Raw genomic sequence first — 12471 nt, 5'->3', positions numbered from 1 at the left:
CGGGACCCTCCTGGATATGTGGCAGCTGAATGCCAGCGTGGGTGATGGGTCGAGAGCTGGCAGCCTGTGCTGTGCCATCTGAGCAGCACAGATGGCCCTGCACAGGGAAGTGCGGAGGGGCCTGTGGGAGAGTGCAGGCAGGGCAAGGCCGTCCCAGCCACTTCTCCCACCCTTGGCAGAAGTGGGGGGCAGGATGAGATCTGGAGGGCTGGCCAGGGTGCAGAACAGGTTAGGGAGGCAGAGGGGGCCATTTGATCCATTAGGGGCTGGGGAGTTTGAGGGGCTATGTGATCCATTAGGGACACAGGTCTCTGTCCCAGCCCTGTTCACCAAGGACAGGGTAGACCAGGATAGGGCAATTAGGGCACATCCCCCCAAGTGATTGCCACCCTCCCAAGTGCCCCGCAGGAGATACACCCTCACGCCAATGGGCACCCAGCACCCTGCACAGACCACGCATACAGCAGCCATCTACCACAGGCTTGATCAAGTACAAACAGCATTCCCTGGTGTTCGGCCTCACAGCTCACAGCCCTCTTGTATTTGCAGCTCTTTCTGCCTCCTGACAGGACTCCCAGACAGTAGTGATGGTGCCCATAGCCTGCCCCCTCTCCCCCGTCTCCTAAATGCTCCTGCACACCCACTCTAGTCTGCCTGCCCCAGGACCTTTGCACGTGTCAACCCTCTGCCAGGTGCTTCTCCCCCAGTAGTATGCAGAGCTCTGACCCTGTCTGTCTGCAGGCCACTGCCCAAATGTCACCACTGTTTGGAGAGGGCTTTCCTGACCATCTTTTATGGACTAATGTAACACACACACACCCCTGGTTTCACATACCTTGCGTCTTTCCCCCAGTGCACTGCCACTGTCTGATACGCCACACGTCCACCAGGAGGGAAGGGACGTGTCTGTTTTGGTCACTGCTGTACCCCAGACCGAGGACAAGGCCCAGCACAGAGAGGTGCTCAGGACATCTTTGTCCCACCTGCCAAGCTGTCCTTGTGGGTCCAGGTGAGGAAGGGGACAGCAGTCACAGGGTGAGGTTGGTAGTAACCCGAGTGGTTCAGGTCCACACTTGTCTCCAGGAAGGCGCCCCTTGAACACCACCAGCCCAGAATTCCTCCCCACACCTGGGCAGGAACACCAGTGTTCGTGGTGTGACTGTGAATGCAGGTGGGTGATAGCTGTCTGCTGTGGCTGAGACCCTCCTCAGCTGGCACTGGCCGAGGTCTGCAGCTGCTCACGCAGCCATGGTTTTCCCTCCCCGCTGGAGAGAAAACTCCTGAGAGGAGGGCCTGGCTCTGACTTTGCCCAAGTCTGATGGCAGAGACTACAGTCCATCCACCAAATCCGACTTCCAGAATAAGAAAGCAAGCTTGTGCGTAAGTTCCGTTTTGTTTTATTTATTTTGAGGCTATGTTACTAGGAGCATACAAATATATTATAGAATTGTGGCCGGGGGCAGTGGCTCCTGCCTGTAATCCCAGCTCTCTAGGAGGACAAGGCGGGAAGATCGCTTGAGCTCAGGAGTTCAAGATCAGCCTAAGGAAGAGCAAGACTCCATCGCTACTAAAAAAAAAAAATAATAGAAAAATTAGCAGGGCAACATGGGTATTTGTGTCACTGGCATATGTCACAAAACATTATTCTTCTTTCAGCTGTGCATGGTGGCTCATGCCTGTAATCCTAGCACTCTGGGAGGCCAAGCCGTGTGGATTGCCTGAGCTTAGGAGTTTGAGACCAGCCTTAAAAAAAAAAAAAAAAAATAGCTGAGGTTGTGGTGGGCACCTGTAGTCCCAGTTATCAGGGAGGCTTAGGCAAGAGGATCACTTTGAGCCCAAGAGTTTGAGGTTGCTGTGAGCTATGATATCACAGCACTCTACCCAGGGCAACAGAGTGGGACTCTGTCTCCAAAAAAAATAAAAATATTATTCTTCTGGGCGGCACCTGTGGCTCAGTGAGTAGGGCGCCGGCCCCATATGCCGAGGGTGGCAGGTTCAAACCCAGCCCCGGCCAAACTGCAACAAAAAAATAGCCGGGTGCTGTGGCGGGCACCTGTAGTCCCAGCTACTCGGGAGGCTGAGGCAAGAGAATCGCTTAAGCCCAGGAGCTGGAGGTTGCTGTGAGCTGTGTGATGCCACGGCACTCTACCAAGGGCCATAAAGTGAGACTCTGTCTCTACAAAAAAAAAAATATTATTCTTCTTTCGATTTTTTCCCACCCCTTTGAGGATATAATGCTCATTCTTAGCTTGTCGACCAGCCTGGGCCTGGACAGCACCATCTGCCACGCCCCAATCGAAGTGACAAACATTTGGAAAACTGTTTGCTAAGTACGGGGTCCCGGTAATGCACTGAGAATGGGCGAGGACACCGAGGATGACAGCTGTGACAAACAGGAAAAAGCACATGGGAACACTTACGATACCTTCAGTGAAAAACAGCGGAATACACAGGGTATGAGCCATGTGATAGCTGCTCTGACTTTGCGTATTATGAGTGGTTTTTCTCATTATTTCTTCAAGCTTTTCTTCATGAAGGATCCATATCATTCTTGGCTCCTGTTGTAAAGTGAAACTCCAGAGGCTGAGGAAGCAGCATGGCCAGTGGTTAAAATCATAACTTTCGGCCTTAAACTGGGACGTGACCCCAGCTGTGGTCCTTACCCTGGCCATTGACCTGGCTAAGCATCAGCAGAGGAAGCTGAATGACACCAGCTCCCTCCCTGGGCACACGCATGTGGTCAGCAAGTGTGGCAAAGCCCCCAGGTGGGCGCTGTGGGAACTCTTGGTGCCCTTTGGTAGAGCAGAGACTGAGGAGCCTCTCCCACACCGTGCCCCCTGTGGTGCCACCCAGGGTCTCTCCAGGACACTATGTTCTGTGTCTTGGCAGCCAGTGAGTTCTCCGCAGGTGCCTCCTCGACCTGCCAGGAAACTCCTGCAGGACCAGGCCCAGCCCTGTCAGCTCCTCTAGCCAGAGAGGCGGTGACAGACGGTGGTCCAGCGATTGCTGGCAAGTCACCTCTGTTTTCTCACCTGAAAAATGGAGATAGCGACCTCAGAGGGGAGAGCAAGGGACAAAGGAGACGAGAGTCACCAAGAGCCTGGTGCAGAGGGCAGAGGCTGGAACGGTGTGCACAGAGCACGCAGCGAGTCGCTGCATGACTCAGCAATTCCACTGCTGGGTGAACAACTGGCCACGTAAGAGGACGGCCACGTAAAAGCTGCACACAGAGGCTCACGGCAGCATCCTCGTGACAGCCAAGAAGCAGAAAGATCTGAATGCCCATCCACTCCTGTGCGGCTGGACAAAGTGCGGCCTGCTCACACAAGGCAAGTTATTCTGCCATAAAAGGAATGGTGGGCACACTGGCGCAGGCTACAGCAGGATGACTTGGACTGCTCCGTGAAAGATGCAGTCACAAAAGGTCATGTGTGTGATCCCATTTACAGCAGCACCTCAGTAAGTTGCCCCTCAAAGGACTGTAACAAACTGGTCAACACATGGAGGTGGTCACCATAAGGAGTTAGGCCTGCTGTACTGATATGTACGTGTGGTGCATGTCCAGTCTGTGAGAATTAGGTCAACTGAAGGAGGTGGTCAGTGTAGGGAGGTGGTCAGCTACGATGGTGCTACTGTATATGAAATATGCAGAACAGGTGAATTTCCTGAGCAAGTAAACTAGCAGCTGCGAGGGGCTAGACAAATAAGGAATGGGGGGTGGCTGACTGTCAATGGGTGTAAGGTTTCCTTCCGGGGGGTTGAAAATGTTTTTGAATTATTTATAGATATGATGGTTGCACAATATTGTGAATGTACCAAGTGCCACTAAGTCGTTCACTTTTATAGGGTTAATTTACATTATGTGAATTTTATCAACACCAATAATGAAAAAAAAATGTCCAAAGGAGGGGGCTGGCCTGGGGTTGGGTCCGGCAGCTGCAGGGTGCCATCAAGAACTGGTCCCTTCTATGCTGTTTTGTCCTCAGGGGGCTGGCTTTTGTCCATAGGTGTATTCATAGTCACAAAGCGGCCGCATGGGTCTAGACATCATGTCTCTACACACATGCACTCAAAGGCTGGAAGCATCTGGAAGGCTAGGGTAACAAGAGCACCCCTCAAATGACTCTCCCTTTAGGAGGAAGGAATATTTTTTTCCCGAGGCCCCAAGCTGACCTTCTCTCCTAGTTCACTGCACAGAACCAGGTTTTGAGCCCCCTCATTCTCACCCCTAGAGCAAGCATGGGTCATGACTAGCTTAAACTACTGAAAACCCAGCCCCTAAAGCCACACGTCACGCACCACAGCCAGGTTCTCCTGGCTGGGCTGATGTTGTCAGGTATGTCTCCCAGCAGCCAAGGCACAGAATGTACTGAATACCGTAACCAGTACCACTTCCCCAACAGATAAACACATCCTGCTACCTGCCACCAGACAGACCTGGGCCTGGGAAAGGAAGAGCTTGGGCCTGTCCAGCCAACTTGAGAAGGGCCAGGCCCAGGGCAGCTCCCACCACTGCTGTAAGGAGGTAAAGGAGTGGGGTGGGGGTGGGGGTCCCCAGGGAGTCAACAGAACACATTGCTGCAGATGCCAATCAGCCTAACATCACTAGAAAAGCCAAACTTCTCCATACACACGTATTTCTAGTCTGGGCCACATATGTGCCTTTTACAAGAAAGAAATACAATTATTATAATTAAGAATGTTCGGGCAGCTGCCTGAGCCATTAAGTCACCCGGCTCCCAAGCCAGAAGCATGGTGATGGGCCCAGCCTCTCACCTTGTAGGGGGTCAGGCAGTACTTTCTGACGAATTTGCTCAGTGACATTCAGCAGACGTGCCCCCTGCACCTCCACGGGCCCCGCCACCTCCTTTCTAGGCTCTTGTGATGGCTCCTGGAGGGTTTCCCTCGGTGACAATTATCCACTTCAGACACAGGGATTTTTTTGTTTTTTCTTTTGGCCGGGACGTGGCCTGGAGCAGGAAGGGCGTGAGTGGCCACTGTCCACAGTGAAGGTGGGTCTAGTGAGAGGGGACAGTGCCGGCTCCAGGCAGGGGCTAGGGTCTGCAGCAGGGCAGGAGCTGAGGTGAAGGGACACCGGCAGGTGCCCAGCATGTTTTGAAGGCAGAAGGGGTGCAGGTAAAAGAAAGAGGGGTGCACAGGTCGGCACCGGGAACCCGAGGAAGCACAGCCTGGAGGACGGGCTGCAGACTTGGAGGGTGCGTCCCAAACATGGTGCCTCAAAACAGCAGGAACTTTCTCTCGACGTGAAGGCTCTGAAGGAGAATCTTCTCTTGCCTCTTCCAACTTCTGGGCTCCACAGTCCCAGCCCAGTACCGGGGGGATCCCCTGAGGTATCAGGTGGTGGTGGCCTTGTCACCCGAGTCCTTCCTCTATCTCCACACGGCTTCCCCTCTCCTCAGGCGTCTCCCCTCTGTGTGTCTCATGAGGACGCTTGTCATTAGATTTAGGGCCCACGCAGGTAATCCAGGATGAGCTCATCTGCAGAATCATTACTTAACTAAATCTTCAAAGACCCCTGTCCCAAATGGAGTCACATGCATGGGTTCTGGGGTTACAATGGGGACAAATCTTTTGGAAGGGGCATCACTCAGTCCAGTACCGGGGGGAAGACCAGGTGCTCAGCTTTGGGTGTACGTGACACACCCCAGTAGAAACCAGAGTGGGTTTGTGGGGTGAGAAGTCAGGGCTGAGGATGGCTGCTGGCAAGTGGTCAGCACAGGATGGGCACCTGAAGCCAGGAGGCCGGGTGAAGCCCAGGCCCAGTGTCCAGGACTCAGGCACCTGAAGCCAGGAGGCCGGGTGAAGCCTAGGCCCAGTGTCCAGGACTCGAGCACCTGAAGCCAGGAGGCCAGGTGAGGCCCAGGCCCAGTGTCCAGGACTCGAGCACCCGAAGCCAGGAGGCCAGGTGAGGCCCAGGCCATGTCCAAGACTCGGGTGCGAGTCCCAGGGTGGGCACCCAGGAAGGCCAAGCACAAACCTGGTCTTGGCAAGAGGCCTGAGTCAGCCTGAGCCCCTGGGTCGGTCCCACCTTGAGGCAAGTGGTGGCCTCTGAAATCTCCCACCCAATGTGCTCTGCCCAAATTCCTGAGCTGAAGAAGCTACCAGCTTACTGTATAGCTACTCTGCCCTGTGGAGTTTGGGTGTGTTATGCTGCTATAATAACTGAGACAGTTTTTTTACTCATCTGATGAGTCAGAAAACCCTGCCCAGCATCTAGTTACAGAGTATGAGCCTGGTTCGGTCCCCACCCCAGAATCGGCCCTCTGAGTCCCTGTTACCCACAGGAAAAAGGCCCCAGGCCGTGCTTGCCCCTGACCAGACCTGGGGCCTGGCAAATCTGCCAGCCCCTGCCCTGCTTGGGCTGCCCTGTTTCTGTCTGTGTCTTAGAATTCAGGGTGTTTTATCTTTTCTTGAGCACGGCTTTATGTTTTCAAAACCCCTTTTCGGCTTGGTGCCTGTAGCACAATGGTTACAGCGCCAGCCACATACACCAAAGGTGGCGGGTTTGAGCCCGGACTAGGCCAACTAAGTAACAATTACGACTGCAACAAAAAATAGCCGGGTATTGTGTTGGGCGCCTGTAGTCCCAGCTACTTGGGGGGCTGAGGCAAAAGAATCATTTAAGCCCAAGAGTTTGAGGTTGCTGTGAGCTGTGACGCCACAGCACTCTGCCAAGGGCAACATCGTAAGACTTTGTCTCAAAAAAAAAACCCTCTTTTTCCACTTTTTTTTTTTAAGACAGAGCCTCAAGCTGTTGCCCTGGGTAGAGTGCTATGGTGTCGCAGCTCACAGCAACCTTCAACTCCTGAGCTTACACGATTCTTTTGCCTCAGCCTCCCAAGTAGCTGGGACTACAGGCGCCCACCACAACGCCTGGCTATTTTTTGGTTGTACTTGTCATTGTTGTTTGGCAGGCCCAGGTTGGATTTGAACCTGCCAGCTCTGGTGTGTGTGGCTGGCGCCTCAGCCGCTTGAGCTACAGGCACCGAGCCTCCTTTTCCACTTTTTACACAACTGCTGAGAGATGGATCAGAGACGGGTGGGGGCCTAAGCCTCTGACCATGAACTTGCAACATCATCCTGACCAGAAGTCTCATTTCTCTGCCTCCTGCAGAAGGGGCCACCTCCATGATGGGGGTGGGGGCTACCCAGGGGTCCCCTGTAGTATTGACATAGGATAGACATACAGATCAATGGCACAGAATTGGGAGTCCAGAAGTAAGCCCCCACATTTACACTCAAGTCATATTTAACAAGATGCCAAGACAATTCAATGAGGAAAGGATAGTCTTTTCAACTATCCTTGAAAACCAGACATCTACATGCAAATTAAAAACAAAAAAAGAGTAAGGCGCCGGCCCCATATACCGAGGGTAGCGGGTTCAAACCCGGCCTGCAACCAAAAAATAGCCGGGCGTTGTGGCAGGCGCCTGTAGTCCCAGCTACTCAGGAGGCTGAGGCAAGAGAATTGCTTAAGCCCAGGAGTTGGAGGTTGCTGTGAGCTGTGTGATGCCACGGCACTCTACCGAGGGCCATAAAGTGAGACTCTGTCTCTACAAAAAAAAAAAAAAATCCTTGTCAGTATAGATGTGAGTTAAAGAAAAGAAAAACAAAACTACTTAGACCCTTACCTTACACCATATATAAGTGAACTCAAAATGGACTGCAGACTTGAATATAAGAGCTAAACCTATAAAATACATAAAAGAAAACATAGGAAAAAGACCTCTGTGATCTTAAGTTAGGTAAAGAGATCTTAGACACAACCCCAAAGCCATGAAAAAAAAAGTTAAATGTCCCAGTGCAGTGGCTCACACCTGTAATCCCAGCACTCTAGGAAGCTGAGGTGGGAGAATCCTTGAGCTCAGGAGTTTAAGCCTGAGCAAGAGTGAGACCCTGTCTCTACTGAAAAGAGATTTAAAAGAATCAGCCAGACACTGTGGTGGGCACCTATAGTGCCAGATACCCAGGAGGCTGAGGCAGGAGGATGGCTTGAGCACAAGAGTTTGAGGTTATCATGAGCTAGGCTGAGACTACAGTACTCTACCCAGGGCGATAGAGTGAGACCCTGTCCCAAAAAGTAAAAAAAAAAAAAAAAGAAAGAAAACATAAGCCAAAGACTAAGAGATGATATTTGTATATAATTACATCTGATAAAAGTTTGCTACCCAGAGCGTGGCGCCTGTGGCTCAGTGAGTAGGGCGCCGGCCCCATATGCCGAAGATGGAGGGTTCAAACCCAGCCCCGGCCAAACTGCAACAAAAAAATAGCCGGGCGTTGTGGAGGGCGCCTGTAGTCCCAGCTGCTTGGGAGGCTGAGGCAAGAGAATCGCGTTAAGCCCAAGAGTTAGAGGTTGCTGTGAGCCGTGTGAGCCACGGCACTCTACCAGAGGGCGGTACAGTGAGACTCTGTCTCTACAAAAAAAAAAAAGTTTGCTACCTAGAATGCATAAAAATATCTATCTCAATTAATAAAACACTTAAACTCACTTTAAAAATGAGCACAAGATTTGAATAGAAATTTCACTAAAGGAGATATCCAAATGTCTCATAAAGTACATGAAAGGGAGGTCAACATCGTTAGTCTTGAGTGGGATATAAACTAAAACTACAATGAGATCCCATGATATACCCTCTAGAATAGGTATGATGATAATTAGACAATACCAAATGTCATCAAGAACACAGAGAAACTGGAACCCTCGTACACAGCATGTGAAATGGTACAACCACTCTGGAAAAGTTTGGTAGTTTTTAAAAAAATAAACACTAACTTCCGATATGACCCAACAATTCCATCTAAGACTCTACCCAAGAAAAATGAAAGTCATGTTCACATGAAGACTGGAGAGTGAATATTCGCAGCAGCCCTGCAGTTCACAAGAGCCGAAATGTGGAAGAAAATGGAATGTCCACCAACGAGGCGTGTAAAAGCAAAATGTGGGATAGCCATACAGTAGGACGTTACCTGAAAATAAAAAGGAATGGGACTCTGACACAGGCCACCACTTGGGCAAACCTCAAAAACGTGAAAAGTATTGACGAAAGAACCTGATACACAAGTCTATAGGCGGACGCCCTCGACTCACAGCGGGCGGCTCCTGACAGACCCAGCCTAAGAGGATCCTATGGTAAGCTGCAAGTACATTTAACATAACTGACCTGCCAAAAGCATAGCTTAGCCTAGCCTAACATGCACGTGCTCAGAACAAGTACGGAGCAAAATCATCTAACAGAGAGTCTATGCTATAAGTAAGTGTTGAGTGTTGGCTTGGCGCCTGTAGCTCAAACAGCTAAGGCTCAAGCAGCTAAGGCGCCAGCCACATACACCTGAGCTGGCAGGTTCAAATCCAGCCAGGGCCACCAAACAACAAAGAGGGCTGCAACCAAAAAATAGCAGGGCGTTGTGGCAGGCGCCTGTAGTCCCAGCTACGTGGGAGGCAGAGGCAGGAGAATTGCTTGAGCCCAGGAGTTGGAGGTTGCTATGAGCTATGATGCTACGGCACTCTACCCAGGGCAACAGCTTGAGGCTCTGTCTCAAAAAAAAAGTGTTGAGTGTCTTGTAATTTATTGAATACTGCACTGGGGAAAAACCGTGGTTGTTTGGCTACTTAAACTGAAGGCACATCATTTTTTGGACCATCAAAGTCAAAAACTACTAAGTCCAACCAGCATTAAGTTGGGGACAGTCTGTATTGATATGAAGTTTCCAGGAAAGGCAATTAATAGGGACAGGAAGCTGATTGGCCACTGCCTGGGGCTGAGGGTGGGAGCAGAGATTAACTTCAGGCCCATGTCAGCCCTCACGCTCATACTTCCCACGTGAATTTTACTGTATGATAATTACATCTCAAGACAGGTGCACTTAGAACTGCCTTTAGATTATTAAAAAAATAAAAAGGCAGCTGGGTGCAGTGGCTCACACCTGTAATCCCAGAACTCTGGGAGGCCAAGATAGGCAGATTGCTTGAGCTCAGGAGTTTGAGACCAGCCTAAGCAAGAGTGAGACCCCATCTCTACTAAAAATAGAAGAATTAGCCGGGTGCTGTGGCAGGTGCCAGTATTCCCAGCTACTTGGGAGGCTAAGGCAGGAAGATTGCTCAAACCCAGGAGTCTGAGGTTGCTAAGAGCTATGATGATGCCACTGCACTCTAACTTGGGCAACAGAGTGAGACAAGAAGAAAGGACAGAAGGAAAGAGAGAAAGAAAAAAAAGGAAAAGAAAAGACCATTGGCAGTCAGGGCAGGGGAGACAGGGGTCAGCTGTGGCTCTGTGCAGAAGGGAAGCTTCGCTGTCGGAAAAGGTGAACAGCCCAAAACGGAGAAGTGAGAGGTCAAAACAATTCACAAACTGGACAGTACGTCCTGGGATAGTTCAGACCCAGCCACATATCTGCCCACTTCACTTTTTCCTGCACGCAAGTTAAGTTTCCAGACCAAATAAGGCCGCAGCTTTTGCCATGCTCCTGGCAAAGAACCCAATTCCTTTTGAAGTGCCAAGGTTGTAACGTAAGCCTAAAACCACCCACAGCAGCGTGTGCCCACCCTGGTGATCCCCAGGGCCCTGCTCCAGGGTAGCGCTCTGTCCAAAGCGGCTGAAGTAAATATGCAGCAGTCGCTGTCCTGGGTGCATCCGGCAGGGGGCAGGGGCGAGCTTGTGAGGAGTTGAGCTCACCCACGCTGGGGAGCACCAACGTCCCGGCAGGTGACTGGCTCAGGGTCCCAAGGCCCTGGGCACTCTCACCCCTGTCTAGAGCAAGAAGGGCCTCCACTGCAGGCTATGCTTGCCCTTCACAGAAGCTTTGCAAGATGATGATGATGATGACAGCAGTGAGGTGGCAGGCACTGTTCCCACGGCCTCTTCACACGACCCTGTGAGAGAGGGGCCTGTCAGTTCCCCATTTTACAGAGGAGAAAACTGAGGCACAAAGCCAACAGCACATCAGCAGTAAGCCCAGGAACAAACGCCAGGGCTGACGGGGCTTCGGCTGCACTGTGCTGCCACTGCCGCCCACCACGGAAAGGTACCTCGAGCAGGGCTTCCCCCATGGCACCTCCAGAGTCCAGCAAGCAGTTCCCCCTGAAAGGGAATACTCACCTTCTGGCTATTCCAGCTTCTGGAAGGGCCACGGACCGCAGCCACCCCAGTAAGACTGTCCTTACTTGCTGGCAAGGGAAACACTGGCTTGGGATATGTTTTTCCTTTTTTGGAACTATGCTTCCTGGGTAACAGAAGGACATTTTTCAAGCAACCAGCTACAAACATTTTCCTAACAAGGCCTCCCTGGGAGGAGAAATGAAAACTTATGTTGCAAACTTCCACTCTGACATTTTAATGAGGCTTTGAGCAAAGCTTGAGCAAGATCATCAGTGAAAGGGAGAATGCTCCATGAGGGGCCGGGGCCAGGGGTGGCAGCCCGAGACAGACGCTGCCAGGCACGGCTGTGGAGACCTCTAACCCAGACCCAGGCCTTGCGAGGGCATGATGCTCACACTATCCCTTTCCACAGCGTCTCAGCACAGCTGGCATGGTGGTGACTGTCCACATCCTGCTTTACAGATGAGCACACAGGCTCAGAGGCGTGTGGCTTCTACACATGGTGCTGGCATTGAGATGCAGGTTCCTCTGATCCTGGAGGCTTCCCACCATTCCTGCCACTTCCAGCTCTTCCTGGTGGGATGGCCCACAGGAGCTGCACCTGGGTGAAGATACAGGGCTTGGATTCCAGCCCTGCTCTTCTCCTCTAATGGGGGGAGGACACTGATTCCGCACCGCCCCTGCTGGGAGTGGGTACACCCCGTATGGTAGGCAGACGTAGGCAAGACTGATCAGCAAGGATCCTTTGGCAGCAAGTGGCTAAAATCTGAGCAGTCTTTCTTCAGCTAAAGAAGGGGGCTTACTACTTCAAGATGGTGGGAAGAGTGGGGTGGGGTCAGATGTGGCTAGATCCAGGTGCTCAGACAATGTCATCAGGCCAGTCCCCCACCACCTGATTGGACATTTCTTTTTAGCACACTCTTCTGCAGACAGGCTTCCCCTAGGAGCCAGAAAAGTGACTGCAGGCCCCCCCCAGTGGAAGAGCCAAATTCTTTCTTTCAGCGTTTGTGTCAACTCCAGGACAGAACTCCGAACCTGCTTGGATTCTGCTCCCTCCCTGAACCTGGCTTGCTGTGGCCAGAAGGGTGAAATCCTCTGACCCAGTGGAGGGCACAGCTCCCACATGGCCAGGGGACTGAAGCTTATAATTGAGTGGTCAGGGAGATGAAGCCCAGGTGCTTGGCCGACAACACTCTTCCCACCGCACCATGTTGCCTGCAGAACAGCCATTCTGCTTCTCTCTAGCCACAAGGTCCCAAAGGGCATGAAACTGCAGCCGCCCATCAGCGTGACGCTCAGTGCCACTCTGCATGGCAGCACTGTCTGTGCTCACAGAAGTAACTGGATGAACTCT

At 51.8% G+C, this 12471-nt stretch overlaps 1 long non-coding RNA gene across 2 annotated transcripts; it reads right to left on the bottom strand.

The window, feature by feature from the left end:
• Positions 1-1142: 1142 nt before the first annotated feature.
• On the bottom strand, positions 1143-6208 carry LOC128565775 (uncharacterized). 2 transcript variants are annotated; one of them, XR_008374334.1, is made up of 3 exons: positions 5803-6208; positions 2426-5749; positions 1143-1567 (listed from the first exon to the last, which is right to left on the bottom strand). It is a non-coding gene; the product is annotated as an uncharacterized LOC128565775 (long non-coding RNA). The 2 variants fall into 2 exon arrangements; XR_008374335.1 differs by having other exon boundaries at positions 2426-5802; positions 5856-6208.
• Positions 6209-12471: the final 6263 nt, after the last annotated feature.

This window comes from Nycticebus coucang, chromosome 14 (assembly GCF_027406575.1).
Source record: "Nycticebus coucang isolate mNycCou1 chromosome 14, mNycCou1.pri, whole genome shotgun sequence".
In the NCBI taxonomy this organism is placed as follows: domain Eukaryota; kingdom Metazoa; phylum Chordata; class Mammalia; order Primates; family Lorisidae; genus Nycticebus; species Nycticebus coucang.
The sequence above is the reverse complement of the archived record's forward strand: the minus strand, read 5'-3'. Positions and strand labels throughout refer to the sequence as shown.